The following is a 16,052-nucleotide window of genomic DNA, read 5'->3' on the forward strand; positions in this document are numbered from 1 at the left end:
TTGAAGGCGAAATCACATATCGTGATACTACATGAAATAGTATCGAAATATTGGTAAAAATGAATATATACGTAATATCAAAGTATATGAAAAACGTGAAAAAAGTCACTATTTTACCATATTTGAGGAATTTAACTTCAAATCATAGAGCGAGGTTTCGTATTATTTAGATCCAAGAAAAGACATGACAATGTTGTTTCCAATACAAACGATAAAAATAAATGTGTTTTCATTAGAATTAACTGAAATGTTTTTGATTTCCTGTTTATATATTTCCGATGGAAGATGTATACGTAATACCGCTCTAATCCGGCTGAAACGTCGATATATGCAATAAAAACCGAACTTCTCCCCTTTTCAATATCCAACTCACTATTTTAACGAGAAACAAATGGTTGATTGAAAATGAAGTATTTAGGGTAAATTTCTTATCAATTATGTGTTTGCATCATTTTTTATAATATATTTGATGAATTAATAACAATAAACTGAAAATTCACAAAAACGTGGAAAAACTGCAAAATATTGCCTTATTTGATGATATTTTGTTTAAATCACATAAAGGAAAAGGGGATGATAAACGTCAAAATATTGCTAAATTCGACGATTTTTCGTATGAAACAAAATGCAAGAAAACTTGCTTAAAATGCAATATTATGCGAAATTCTGAGATATGAAGGCGAAATCACATATCTTGATACTACTTGAAATAGTATCGAAATATTGGTAAAAATCAATATATTTACGTAATATCAAACTACAAGAAAAACGTGAAAATTCACTATTTAACCATATTTGAGGAATTTAACTTCAAATCATAGTGCGAGGTTTCGTATTATTTAGATCCAAGAAAATACATATGACAATGTTGTTTCCAATACAAACGATAAAAATAAATGTGTTTTCATTAGAATTAACTAAAATGTTTTTGATTTCCTGTTTATATATTACCGATGGAAGATGTACACGTAAAACCGCTCTAATCCGGCTGAAACGTCGATATATGCAATAAAAACCGAACTACTCCCCTTTTCAATATCTTACTCAGTATTTTAACGAGAAACAAATAGATGATTGAAAATGAAGTATTTAAGGTTATTATCTAATCAATTATGTGTTTGCATCATTTTTATCGTATATATAATGAATTAATACCCATAGACTGAAAATTCACAAAAACTTGGAAAAACGCCAAAATATTGCCTAATTCGATTATATTTTGTTTAAATCACATAAAGGAAAAGGAGATGATAAACGTCAAAATATTGCTAAATTCGATGATTTTTCGTACGAAACCAAATGCAAGAAAACTTGCTTAAAATGCAATATTATGCGAAATTTTGAGATTTGAAAGCCAAATCACATATCGTGATACTACATGAAATAGTATCGAAATATTGGTAAAAATGAATATATATACGTAATATCAAAGTACATGAAAAACGTGAAAAAGTCACTATTTTACCATATTTGAGGATTTTAACTTCAAATCATAGAGCGAGGTTTCGTATTATTTAGATCCAAGAAAACACATATGACAATGTTGTTTCCAATAATGTGTTTTCGATAGAATTAACTAAAATGTTCCTGATTTTCCGTTTATATTACCGATGGAAGATGTACACGTAAAACCACTCTAATCCTGCTGAAACGTCGATATATGCAATAAAAACCGAACTTCTCCCCTTTTCAATATCCAACTCAGTATTTTAACGAGAAACAAATGGTTGATTGAAAATGAAGTATTTAAGGTAAATTTCTAATCAATTATGTGTTTGCATCATTTTTATAATATATTTAATGAATTAATAACAATAAACTGAAAATTCACAAAAACGTGGAAAAATGGCAAAATATTGCCTTATTCGATGATATTTTGTTTAAATCACATAAAGGAAAAGGGGTGGATAAACGTCAAAATATTGCTAAATTCGACGATTTTTCGTACGAAACAAAATGCAAGAAAACTTGCTTAAAATGCAATATTATGCGAAATACTGAGATATGAAGGCGAAATCACATATCTTGATACTACTTGAAATAGTATCGAAATATTGGTAAAAATGAATATATTTACGTAATATCAAACTACAAGAAAAACGTGAAAAAAGTCACTATTTAACCATATTTGAGGAATTTAACTTCAAATCATAGAGCGAGGTTTCGTATTATTTATATCCAAGAAAAGACATATGACAATGTTGTTTCCAATACAAACGATAAAAATAAATGTGTTTTCATTAGAATTAACTAAAATGTTTTTGATTTCCTGTTTATATATTACCGATGGAAGATGTACACGTAAAACCGCTCTAATCCGGCTGAAACGTCGATATATGCAATAAAAACCGAACTTCTCCCCTTTTCAATATCTTACTCAGTATTTTAACGAGAAACAAATAGATGATTGAAAATGAAGTATTTAACGTTATTATCCAATCAATTATGTGTTTGCATCATTTTTATCGTATATATAATGAATTAATACCTATAGACTGAAAATTCACAGAAACGTGGAAAAACGGCATAATATTGCCTAATTCGATGATATTTTGTTTAAATCACATAGAGGAAAAGGGGATGATAAACGTCAAAATATTGCTAAATTCGATGATTTTTCGTACGAAACCAAATGCAAGAAAACTTGCTTAAAATGCAATATTATGCGAAATTTTGAGATTTGAAAGCCAAATCACATATCGTGATACTACATGAAATAGTATCGAAATATTGGTAAAAATGAATATATATACGTAATATCAAACTACATGATTAACGTGAAAAAGTCACTATTTTACCATATATGAGGATTTTAACTTCAAATCATAGAGTGAGGTTTCGTATTATTTAGATCCAAGAAAAGACATATGACAATGTTGTTTCCAATACAAATGATAAAAAACAATGTTTTCATTAGAATTAACTAAAATGTTCTTGATTTTCCGTTTATATTACCGATGGAAGATGTACACGTAAAACCGCTCTAATCCGGCTGAAACGTCGATATATGCAATAAAAACCGAACTTCTCCCCTTTGCAATATCTTACTCAGTATTTTAACGAGAAACAAATAGATGATTGAAACTGAAGTATTTAAGGTTATTATCCAATCAATCATGTGTTTGCATCATTTTTATCGTAAATATAATGAATTAATACCCATAGACAGAAAATTCAAAAAACGTGGAAAAACGGCAAAATATTGCCTAATTCGATGATATTTTATTTAAATCACATAAAGGAAAAGGGGATGATAAACGTCAAAATATTGCTAAATTCGACGATTTTTCGTACGAAATAAAATGCAAGAAAACTTGCTTAAAATGCAATATTATGCGAAATTCTAAGATTTGAAGGCGAAATCACATATCGTGATACTACATGAAATAGTATCGAAATATTGGTAAAAATGAATATATATACGTAATATCAAAGTATATGAAAAACGTGAAAAAAGTCACTATTTTACCATATTTGAGGAATTTAACTTCAAATCATAGAGCGAGGTTTCGTATTATTTAGATCCAAGAAAAGACATGACAATGTTGTTTCCAATACAAACGATAAAAATAAATGTGTTTTCATTAGAATTAACTGAAATGTTTTTGATTTCCTGTTTATATATTTCCGATGGAAGATGTATACGTAATACCGCTCTAATCCGGCTGAAACGTCGATATATGCAATAAAAACCGAACTTCTCCCCTTTTCAATATCCAACTCACTATTTTTACGAGAAACAAATGGTTGATTGAAAATGAAGTATTTAGGGTAAATTTCTTATCAATTATGTGTTTGCATCATTTTTATAATATATTCGATGAATTAATAACAATAAACTGAAAATTCACAAAAACGTGGAAAAACTGCAAAATATTGCCTTATTCGATGATATTTTGTTTAAATCACATAAAGGAAAAGGGGATGATAAACGTCAAAATATTGCTAAATTCGACGATTTTTCGTATGAAACAAAATGCAAGAAAACTTGCTTAAAATGCAATATTATGCGAAATTCTGAGATATGAAGGCGAAATCACATATCTTGATACTACTTGAAATAGTATCGAAATATTGGTAAAAATCAATATATTTACGTAATATCAAACTACAAGAAAAACGTGAAAATTCACTATTTACCCATATTTGAGGAATTTAACTTCAAATCATAGAGCGAGGTTTCGTATTATTTATATCCAAGAAAAGACATATGACAATGTTGTTTCCAATACAAACGATAAAAATAAATGTGTTTTCATTAGAATTAACTAAAATGTTTTTGATTTCCTGTTTATATATTACCGATGGAAGATGTACACGTAAAACCGCTCTAATCCGGCTGAAACGTCGATATATGCAATAAAAACCGAACTTCTCCCCTTTTCAATATCTTACTCAGTATTTTAACGAGAAACAAATAGATGATTGAAAATGAAGTATTTAACGTTATTATCCAATCAATTATGTGTTTGCATCATTTTTATCGTATATATAATGAATTAATACCTATAGACTGAAAATTCACAGAAACGTGGAAAAACGGCATAATATTGCCTAATTCGATGATATTTTGTTTAAATCACATAGAGGAAAAGGGGATGATAAACGTCAAAATATTGCTAAATTCGATGATTTTTCGTACGAAAATAAATGCAAGAAAACTTGCTTAAAATGCAATATAATGCGACATTCTGAGACTTAAAGGCCAAATCACATATCGTGATACTTCTTGAAATAGCATCGAAATATTGGTATTAATGAATATATTTACGTAATATCAAACTACATGATTAACGTGAAAAAAGTCACTATTTTACCATTTTTGAGGATTTTAACTTCAAATCATAGAGTGAGGTTTCGTATTATTTAGATCCATGAAAAGACATATGACAATGTTGTTTCCATACAAATGATAAAACCAATGTGTTTACATTAGAATTAACTAAAATGTTCCTGATTTTCCGTTTATATTACCGATGGAAGATATACATGTAAAACCGCTCTAATCCGGCTGAAACGTCGATATATGCAATAAAAACCGAACTTCTCCCCTTTTCAATATCTTACTCAGTATTTTAACGAGAAACAAATAGATGATTGAAAATGAAGTATTTAAGGTTATTATCTAATCAATTATGTGTTTGCATCATTTTTGTCGTATATATAATGAATTAATACCCATAGACGGAAAATTCACAAAAACTTGGAAAAACGGCAAAATATTGCCTAATTCGATTATATTTTGCTTAAATCACATAAAGGAAAAGGAGATGATAAACGTCAAAATATTGCTAAATTCGATGATTTTTCGTACGAAACAAAATGCAAGAAAACTTGCTTAAAATGCAATATTATGCGAAATTCTGAGATTTGAAGGCCAAATCACATATCGTTGTACTACATGAAATAGTATCGAAATATTGGTAAAAATGAATATATTTACGTAATATCAAACTACATGAAAAACGTGAAAAAAGTCACTATTTTAACATATATGAGGATTTTAGCTTCAAATCATAGAGCGAGGTTTCGTATTATTTAGATCCAAGAAAAGACATATGACAATGTTGTTTCCATTACAAATGATAAAACCAATGTGTTTTCATTAGAATTAACTAAAATGATCCTGATTTTCCGTTTATATTACCGATGGAAGATGTACCCGTAAAACCGCTATAATCCGGCTGAAACGTCGATATATGCAATAAAAACCGAACTTCTCCCCTTTTCAATATCTTACTCAGTATTTTAAAGAGAAACAAATAGATGATTGAAAATGAAGTACTTAAGGTTATTATCTAATCAATTATGTGTTTGCATCATTTTTATCGTATATATAATGAATTAATACCCATAGACTGAAAATTCACAAAAACTTGGAAAAACGGCAAAATATTGCCTAATTCGATGATATTTTGTTTAAATCACATAAAGGAAAAGGAGATGATGAACGTCAAAATATTGCTAAATTCGAAGATTTTTCGTACGAAACCAAATGCAAGAAAACTTGCTTAAAATGCAATAATATGCGAAATTCTGAGATTTGAAGGCCAAATCCCATATCGTGATACTACATGAAATAGTATCGAAATATTGGTAAAAATGAATATATATACGTAATATCAAAGTACATGAAAAACGTGAAAAAAGTCACTATTTTAATATATTTGAGGATTTTAACTTCAAATCATAGAGCGAGGTTTCGTATTATTTAGATCCAAGAAAACACATATGACAATGTTGTTTCCAATAATGTGTTTTCGATAGAATTAACTAAAATGTTCCTGATTTTCCGTTTATATTACCGATGGAAGATGTACACGTAAAACCACTCTAATCCTGCTGAAACGTCGATATATGCAATAAAAACCGAACTTCTCCCCTTTTCAATATCCAACTCAGTATTTTAACGAGAAACAAATGGTTGATTGAAAATGAAGTATTTAAGGTAAATTTCTAATCAATTATGTGTTTGCATCATTTTTATAATATATTTAATGAATTAATAACAATAAACTGAAAATTCACAAAAACGTGGAAAAATGGCAAAATATTGCCTTATTCGATGATATTTTGTTTAAATCACATAAAGGAAAAGGGGTGGATAAACGTCAAAATATTGCTAAATTCGACGATTTTTCGTACGAAACAAAATGCAAGAAAACTTGCTTAAAATGCAATATTATGCGAAATTCTGAGATATGAAGGCGAAATCACATATCTTGATACTACTTGAAATAGTATCGAAATATTGGTAAAAATCAATATATTTACGTAATATCAAACTACATGAAAAACGTGAAAAAAGTCACTATTTTAACATATATGAGGATTTTAGCTTCAAATCATAGAGCGAGATTTCGTATTATTTAGATCCAAGAAAAGACATATGACAATGTTGTTTCCAATACAAATGATAAAAAACAATGTTTTCATTAGAATTAACTAAAATGTTCTTGATTTTCCGTTTATATTACCGATGGAAGATGTACACGTAAAACCGCTCTAATCCGGCTGAAACGTCGATATATGCAATAAAAACCGAACTTCTCCCCTTTGCAATATCTTACTCAGTATTTTAACGAGACACAAATAGATGATTGAAACTGAAGTATTTAAGGTTATTATCTAATCAATCATGTGTTTGCATCATTTTTATCGTAAATATAATGAATTAATACCCATAGACAGAAAATTCAAAAAACGTGGAAAAACGGCAAAATATTGCCTAATTCGATGATATTTTATTTAAATCACATAAAGGAAAAGGGGATGATAAACGTCAAAATATTGCTAAATTCGACGATTTTTCGTACGAAATAAAATGCAAGAAAACTTGCTTAAAATGCAATATTATGCGAAATTCTAAGATTTGAAGGCGAAATCACATATCGTGATACTACATGAAATAGTATCGAAATATTGGTAAAAATGAATATAAATACGTAATATCAAAGTATATGAAGAACGTGAAAAAAGTCACTATTTTACCATATTTGAGGAATTTAGCTTCAAATCATAGAGCGAGGTTTCGTATTATTTAGATCCAAGAAAAGACATGACAATGTTGTTTCCAATACAAACGATAAAAATAAATGTGTTTTCATTAGAATTAACTGAAATGTTTTTGATTTCCTGTTTATATATTTCCGATGGAAGATGTATACGTAAAACCGCTCTAATCCGGCTGAAACGTCGATATATGCAATAAAAACCGAACTTCTCCCCTTTTCAATATCCAACTCACTATTTTAACGAGAAACAAATGGTTGATTGAAAATGAAGTATTTAGGGTAAATTTCTTATCAAATATGTGTTTGCATCATTTTTATAATATATTTGATGAATTAATAACAATAAACTGAAAATTCACAAAAACGTGGAAAAACTGCAAAATATTGCCTTATTCGATGATATTTTGTTTAAATCACATAAAGGAAAAGGGGATGATAAACGTCAAAATATTGCTAAATTCGACGATTTTTCGTATGAAACAAAATGCAAGAAAACTTGCTTAAAATGCAATATTATGCGAAATTCTGAGATATGAAGGCGAAATCACATATCTTGATACTACTTGAAATAGTATCGAAATATTGGTAAAAATGAATATATTTACGTAATATCAAACTACAAGAAAAACGTGAAAATTCACTATTTAACCATATTTGAGGAATTTAACTTCAAATCATAGAGCGAGGTTTCGTATTATTTAGATCCAAGAAAAGACATATGACAATGTTGTTTCCAATACAAACGATAAAAATAAATGTGTTTTCATTAGAATTAACTAAAATGTTTTTGATTTCCTGTTTATATATTACCGATGGAAGATGTACACGTAAAACCGCTCTAATCCGGCTGAAACGTCGATATATGCAATAAAAACCGAACTTCTCCCCTTTTCAATATCTTACTCAGTATTTTAACGAGAAACAAATAGATGATTGAAAATGAAGTATTTAAGGTTATTATCTAATCAATTATGTGTTTGCATCATTTTTGTCGTATATATAATGAATTAATACCCATAGACGGAAAATTCACAAAAACTTGGAAAAACGGCAAAATATTGCCTAATTCGATTATATTTTGCTTAAATCACATAAAGGAAAAGGAGATGATAAACGTCAAAATATTGCTAAATTCGATGATTTTTCGTACGAAACAAAATGCAAGAAAACTTGCTTAAAATGCAATATTATGCGAAATTCTGAGATTTGAAGGCCAAATCACATATCGTTGTACTACATGAAATAGTATCGAAATATTGGTAAAAATGAATATATTTACGTAATATCAAACTACACGAAAAACGTGAAAAAAGTCACTATTTTAACATATATGAGGATTTTAGCTTCAAATCATAGAGCGAGGTTTCGTATTATTTAGATCCAAGAAAAGACATATGACAATGTTGTTTCCATTACAAATGATAAAACCAATGTGTTTTCATTAGAATTAACTAAAATGTTCCTGATTTTCCGTTTATATTACCGATGGAAGATGTACCCGTAAAACCGCTATAATCCGGCTGAAACGTCGATATATGCAATAAAAACCGAACTTCTCCCCTTTTCAATATCTTACTCAGTATTTTAAAGAGAAACAAATAGATGATTGAAAATGAAGTACTTAAGGTTATTATCTAATCAATTATGTGTTTGCATCATTTTTATCGTATATATAATGAATTAATACCCATAGACTGAAAATTCACAAAAACTTGGAAAAACGGCAAAATATTGCCTAATTCGATGATATTTTGTTTAAATCACATAAAGGAAAAGGAGATGATAAACGTCAAAATATTGCTAAATTCGAAGATTTTTCGTACGAAACCAAATGCAAGAAAACTTGCTTAAAATGCAATAGTATGCGAAATTCTGAGATTTGAAGGCCAAATCCCATATCGTGATACTACATGAAATAGTATCGAAATATTGGTAAAAATGAATATATATACGTAATATCAAAGTACATGAAAAACGTGAAAAAAGTCACTATTTTAATATATTTGAGGATTTTAACTTCAAATCATAGAGCGAGGTTTCGTATTATTTAGATCCAAGAAAACACATATGACAATGTTGTTTCCAATAATGTGTTTTCGATAGAATTAACTAAAATGTTCCTGATTTTCCGTTTATATTACCGATGGAAGATGTACACGTAAAACCACTCTAATCCTGCTGAAACGTCGATATATGCAATAAAAACCGAACTTCTCCCCTTTTCAATATCCAACTCAGTATTTTAACGAGAAACAAATGGTTGATTGAAAATGAAGTATTTAAGGTAAATTTCTAATCAATTATGTGTTTGCATCATTTTTATAATATATTTAATGAATTAATAACAATAAACTGAAAATTCACAAAAACGTGGAAAAATGGCAAAATATTGCCTTATTCGATGATATTTGGTTTAAATCACATAAAGGAAAAGGGGTGGATAAACGTCAAAATATTTCTAAATTCGACGATTTTTCGTACGAAACAAAATGCAAGAAAACTTGCTTAAAATGCAATATTATGCGAAATTCTGAGATATGAAGGCGAAATCACATATCTTGATACTACTTGAAATAGTATCGAAATATTGGTAAAAATCAATATATTTACGTAATATCAAACTACATGAAAAACGTGAAAAAAGTCACTATTTTAACATATATGAGGATTTTAGCTTCAAATCATAGAGCGAGATTTCGTATTATTTAGATCCAAGAAAAGACATATGACAATGTTGTTTCCAATACAAATGATAAAAAACAATGTTTTCATTAGAATTAACTAAAATGTTCTTGATTTTCCGTTTATATTACCGATGGAAGATGTACACGTAAAACCGCTCTAATCCGGCTGAAACGTCGATATATGCAATAAAAACCGAACTTCTCCCCTTTGCAATATCTTACTCAGTATTTTAACGAGACACAAATAGATGATTGAAACTGAAGTATTTAAGGTTATTATCTAATCAATGATGTGTTTGCATCATTTTTATCGTAAATATAATGAATTAATACCCATAGACAGAAAATTCAAAAAACGTGGAAAAACGGCAAAATATTGCCTAATTCGATGATATTTTATTTAAATCACATAAAGGAAAAGGGGATGATAAACGTCAAAATATTGCTAAATTCGACGATTTTTCGTACGAAATAAAATGCAAGAAAACTTGCTTAAAATGCAATATTATGCGAAATTCTAAGATTTGAAGGCGAAATCACATATCGTGATACTACATGAAATAGTATCGAAATATTGCTAAAAATGAATATATATACGTAATATCAAAGTATATGAAGAACGTGAAAAAAGTCACTATTTTACCATATTTGAGGAATTTAACTTCAAATCATAGAGCGAGGTTTCGTATTATTTAGATCCAAGAAAAGACATGACAATGTTGTTTCCAATACAAACGATAAAAATAAATGTGTTTTCATTAGAATTAACTGAAATGTTTTTGATTTCCTGTTTATATATTTCCGATGGAAGATGTATACGTAAAACCGCTCTAATCCGGCTGAAACGTCGATATATGCAATAAAAACCGAACTTCTCCCCTTTTCAATATCCAACTCACTATTTTAACGAGAAACAAATGGTTGATTGAAAATGAAGTATTTAGGGTAAATTTCTTATCAATTATGTGTTTGCATCATTTTTATAATATATTTGATGAAATAATAACAATAAACTGAAAATTCACAAAAACGTGGAAAAACTGCAAAATATTGCCTTATTCGATGATATTTTGTTTAAATCACATAAAGGAAAAGGGGATGATAAACGTCAAAATATTGCTAAATTCGACGATTTTTCGTATGAAACAAAATGCAAGAAAACTTGCTTAAAATGCAATATTATGCGAAATTCTGAGATATGAAGGCGAAATCACATATCTTGATACTACTTGAAATAGTATCGAAATATTGGTAAAAATCAATATATTTACGTAATATCAAACTACAAGAAAAACGTGAAAATTCACTATTTAACCATATTTGAGGAATTTAACTTCAAATCATAGAGCGAGGTTTCGTATTATTTAGATCCAAGAAAAGACATATGACAATGTTGTTTCCAATACAAACGATAAAAATAAATGTGTTTTCATTAGAATTAACTAAAATGTTTTTGATTTCCTGTTTATATATTACCGATGGAAGATGTACACGTAAAACCGCTCTAATCCGGCTGAAACGTCGATATATGCAATAAAAACCGAACTTCTCCCCTTTTCAATATCTTACTCAGTATTTTAACGAGAAACAAATAGATGATTGAAAATGAAGTATTTAAGGTTATTATCTAATCAATTATGTGTTTGCATCATTTTTATCGTATATATAACGAATTAATACCCATAGACTGAAAATTCACAAAAACTTGGAAAAAAGCCAAAATATTGCCTAATTCGATGATATTTTGTTTAAATCACATAAAGGAAAAGGAGATGATAAACGTCAAAATATTGCTAAATTCGATGATTTTTCGTACGAAACCAAATGCAAGAAAACTTGCTTAAAATGCAATATTATGCGAAATTCTGAGATTTGAAAGCCAAATCACATATCGTGATACTACATGAAATAGTATCGAAATATTGGTAAAAATGAATATATTTACGTAATATCAAACTACATGAAAAACGTGAAAAAAGTCACTGTTTTACCATATTTGAGGATTTTAGCTTCAAATCATACAGCGAGGTTTCGTATTATTTAGATCCAAGAAAAGACATATGACAATGTTGTTTCCAATACAAATGATAAAACCAATGTGTTTTCATTAGAATTAACTAAAATGTTCCTGATTTTCCGTTTATATTACCGATGGAAGATGTACACGTAAAACCGCTCTAATCCGGCTGAAACGTCGATATATGCAATATAAACCGAACTTCTCCCCTTTTCAATATCCAACTCAGTATTTTAACGAGAAACAAATGGTAAAAATGAATATATATACGTAATATCAAAGTACATGAAAAACGTGAAAAAAGTCACTATTTTACCATATTTGAGGATTTTAACTTCAAATCATAGAGCGAGGTTTCGTATTATTTAGATCCAAGAAAAGACATATGACAATGTTGTTTCCAATACAAATGATAAAACCAATGTGTTTTCATTAGAATTAACTAAAATGTTCCTGATTTTCCGTTTATATTACCGATGGAAGATATACACGTAAAACCACTCTAATCCGGCTGAAACGTCGATATATGCAATAAAAACCTAACTTCTCCCCTTTTCAATATCCAACTCAGTATTTTAACGAGAAACAAATGGTTGATTGAAAATGAAGTATTTAAGGTAAATTTCTAAACAATTATGTGTTTGCATCATTTTTATCGTATATTTAATGAATTAATAACAATAAACTGAAAATTCACAAAAACGTGGAAAAACGGCAAAATATTGCCTTATTCGATGATATTTTGTTTAAATCACATAAAGGAAAAGGGGATGATAAACGTCAAAATATTGCTAAATTCGACGATTTTTCGTACGAAACAAAATGCAAGAAAACTTGCTTAAAATGCAATATTATGCGAAATTCTGAGATTTGAAGACGAAATCACATATCTTGATACTACTTGAAATAGTATCGAAATATTGGTAAAAATGAATATATTTACGTAATATCAAACTACATGAAAAACGTGAAAAAAGTCACTATTTAACTATATTTGAGGAATTTAACTTCAAATCATAGAGCGAGGTTTCGTATTATTTAGATCCAAGAAAAGACATATGACAATGGCACCAGTACAAACGATAAAAATATATGTGTTTTCATTAGAATTAACTAAAATGTTTTTGATTTTCTGTTTATATATTACCGATGGAAGATGTACACGTAAAACTGCTCTAATCCGGCTGAAACGTCGATATATGCAATAAAAACCGAACTTCTCCCCTTTTCAATATCTTACTCAGTATTTTAACGAGAAACAAATATATGATTGAAAATGAAGTATTTAAGGTTATTATCTAATCAATTATGTGTTTGCATCATTTTTATCGTAAATATAATGAATTAATACCCATAGACTGAAAATTCACACAAACGTGGAAAAACGGCAAAATATTGCCTAATTCGATGATATTTTGTTTAAATCACATAGAGGAAAAGGGGATGATAAACGTCAAAATATTGCTAAACTCGATGATTTTTCGTACGAAACAAAATGCAAGAAAACTTGCTTAAAATGCAATATAATGCGACATTCTGAGATTTAAAGGCCAAATCACATATCGTGATACTTCATGTAATAGCATCGAAATATTGGTAATAATGAATATATTTACGTAATATCAAACTACATGATTAACGTGAAAAGGTCACTATTTTACCATATTTGAGGATTTTAACTTCAAATCATAGAGTGAGGTTTCGTATTATTTAGATCCATGAAAAGACATATGACAATGTTGTTTCCAATACAAATGATAAAACCAATGTATTTTCATTAGAATTAACTAAAATGTTCCTGATTTTCCGTTTATATTACCGATGGAAGATGTACACGTAAAACCGCTCTAATCCGGCTGAAACGTCGATATATGCAATAAAAATCGAACTTCTCCCCATTTATATATCTTACTCAGTATTTTAACGAGAAACAAATAGATGATTGAAAATGAAGTATTTAAGGTTATTATCTAATCATTTATGTGTTTGCATCATTTTTATCGTATATATAATGAATTAATACCCATAAACTGAAAATTCACAAAAACGTGGAAAAACGGCAAAATATTGCTTAATTCGATGATATTTTGTTTAAATCACATAAAGGAAAAGAGGGATGATAAACGTCAAAATATTGCTAAATTCGATGATTTTTCGTACGAAACAAAATGCAAGAAAACTTGCTTAAAATGCAATATTATGCGACATTCTGAGATTTGGAGGCCAAATCACATATCGTGATACTACATGAATAGTATCGAAATATTGGTAAAAATGAATATATTTACGTAATATCAAACTACATGAAAAACGTGAAAAAGTCACTATTTTATCATATTTGAGGATTTTAACTTCAAATCATAGAGCGAGGTTTCGTATTATTTAGATCCAAGAAAAGACATATGACAATGTTGTTTCCAATACAAATGATAAAAAACAATGTTTTCATTAGAATTAACTAAAATGTTCTTGATTTTCCGTTTATATTACCGATGGAAGATGTACACGTAAAACCGCTCTAATCCGGCTGAAACGTCGATATGTGCAATAAAAACCGAACTTCTCCCCTTTGCAATATCTTACTCAGTATTTTAACGAGAAACAAATAGATGATTGAAACTGAAGTATTTAAGGTTATTATCTAATCAATAATGTGTTTGCATAATTTTTATCGTATATATAATGAATTAATACCCATAGACAGAAAATTCACAAAAACGTGGAAAAATGGCAAAATATTACCTAATTCGATGATATTTTATTTAAATCACATAAAGGAAAAGGAGATGATAAACGTCAAAATATTGCTAAATTCGATGATTTTTCGTTCGAAACAAAATGCAAGAAAACTTGCTTAAAATGCAATATTATGCGAAATTCTGAGATTTGAAGGCCAAATCACATATCGTGATACTACATGAAATAGTATCGAAATATTGGTAAAAATGAATATATATACGTAATATCAAAGTACATGAAAAACGTGAAAAAAGTCACTATTTTACCATATTTGAGGATTTTAACTTCAAATCATAGAGCGAGGTTTCGTATAATTTAGATCCAAGAAAAGACATATGACAATGTTGTTTCCAATACAAATGATAAAACCAATGTGTTTTCATTAGAATTAACTAAAATGTTCCTGATTTTCCGTTTATATTACCGATGGAAGATGTACACGTAAAACCACTCTAATCCGGCTGAAACGTCGATATATGCAATAAAAACCTAACTTCTCCCCTTTTCAATATCCAACTCAGTATTTTAACGAGAAACAAATGGTTGATTGAAAATGAAGTATTTAGGGTAAATTTCTAATCAATTATGTGTTTGCATCATTTTTATCGTATATTTAATGAATTAATAACAATAAACTGAAAATTCACAAAAACGTGGAAAAACGGCAAAATATTGCCTTATTCGATGATATTTTGTTTAAATCACATAAAGGAAAAGGGGATGATAAACGTCAAAATATTGCTAAATTCGACGATTTTTCATACGAAACAAAATGCAAGAAAACTTGCTTAAAATGCAATATTATGCGAAATTCTGAGATTTGAAGACGAAATCACATATCTTGATACTACTTGGAATAGTATCGAAATATTGGTAAAAATGAATATATTTACGTAATATCAAACTAAATGAAAAACGTGAAAAAAGTCACTATTTAACTATATTTGAGGAATTTAACTTCAAATCATAGAGCGAGGTTTCGTATTATTTAGATCCAAGAAAAGACATATGACAATGGCACCAGTACAAACGATAAAAATATATGTGTTTTCATTAGAATTAACTAAAATGTTTTTGATTTTCTGTTTATATATTACC

This window comes from Procambarus clarkii, chromosome 66, assembly GCF_040958095.1.
Source record: "Procambarus clarkii isolate CNS0578487 chromosome 66, FALCON_Pclarkii_2.0, whole genome shotgun sequence".
NCBI lineage: Eukaryota > Metazoa > Arthropoda > Malacostraca > Decapoda > Cambaridae > Procambarus > Procambarus clarkii.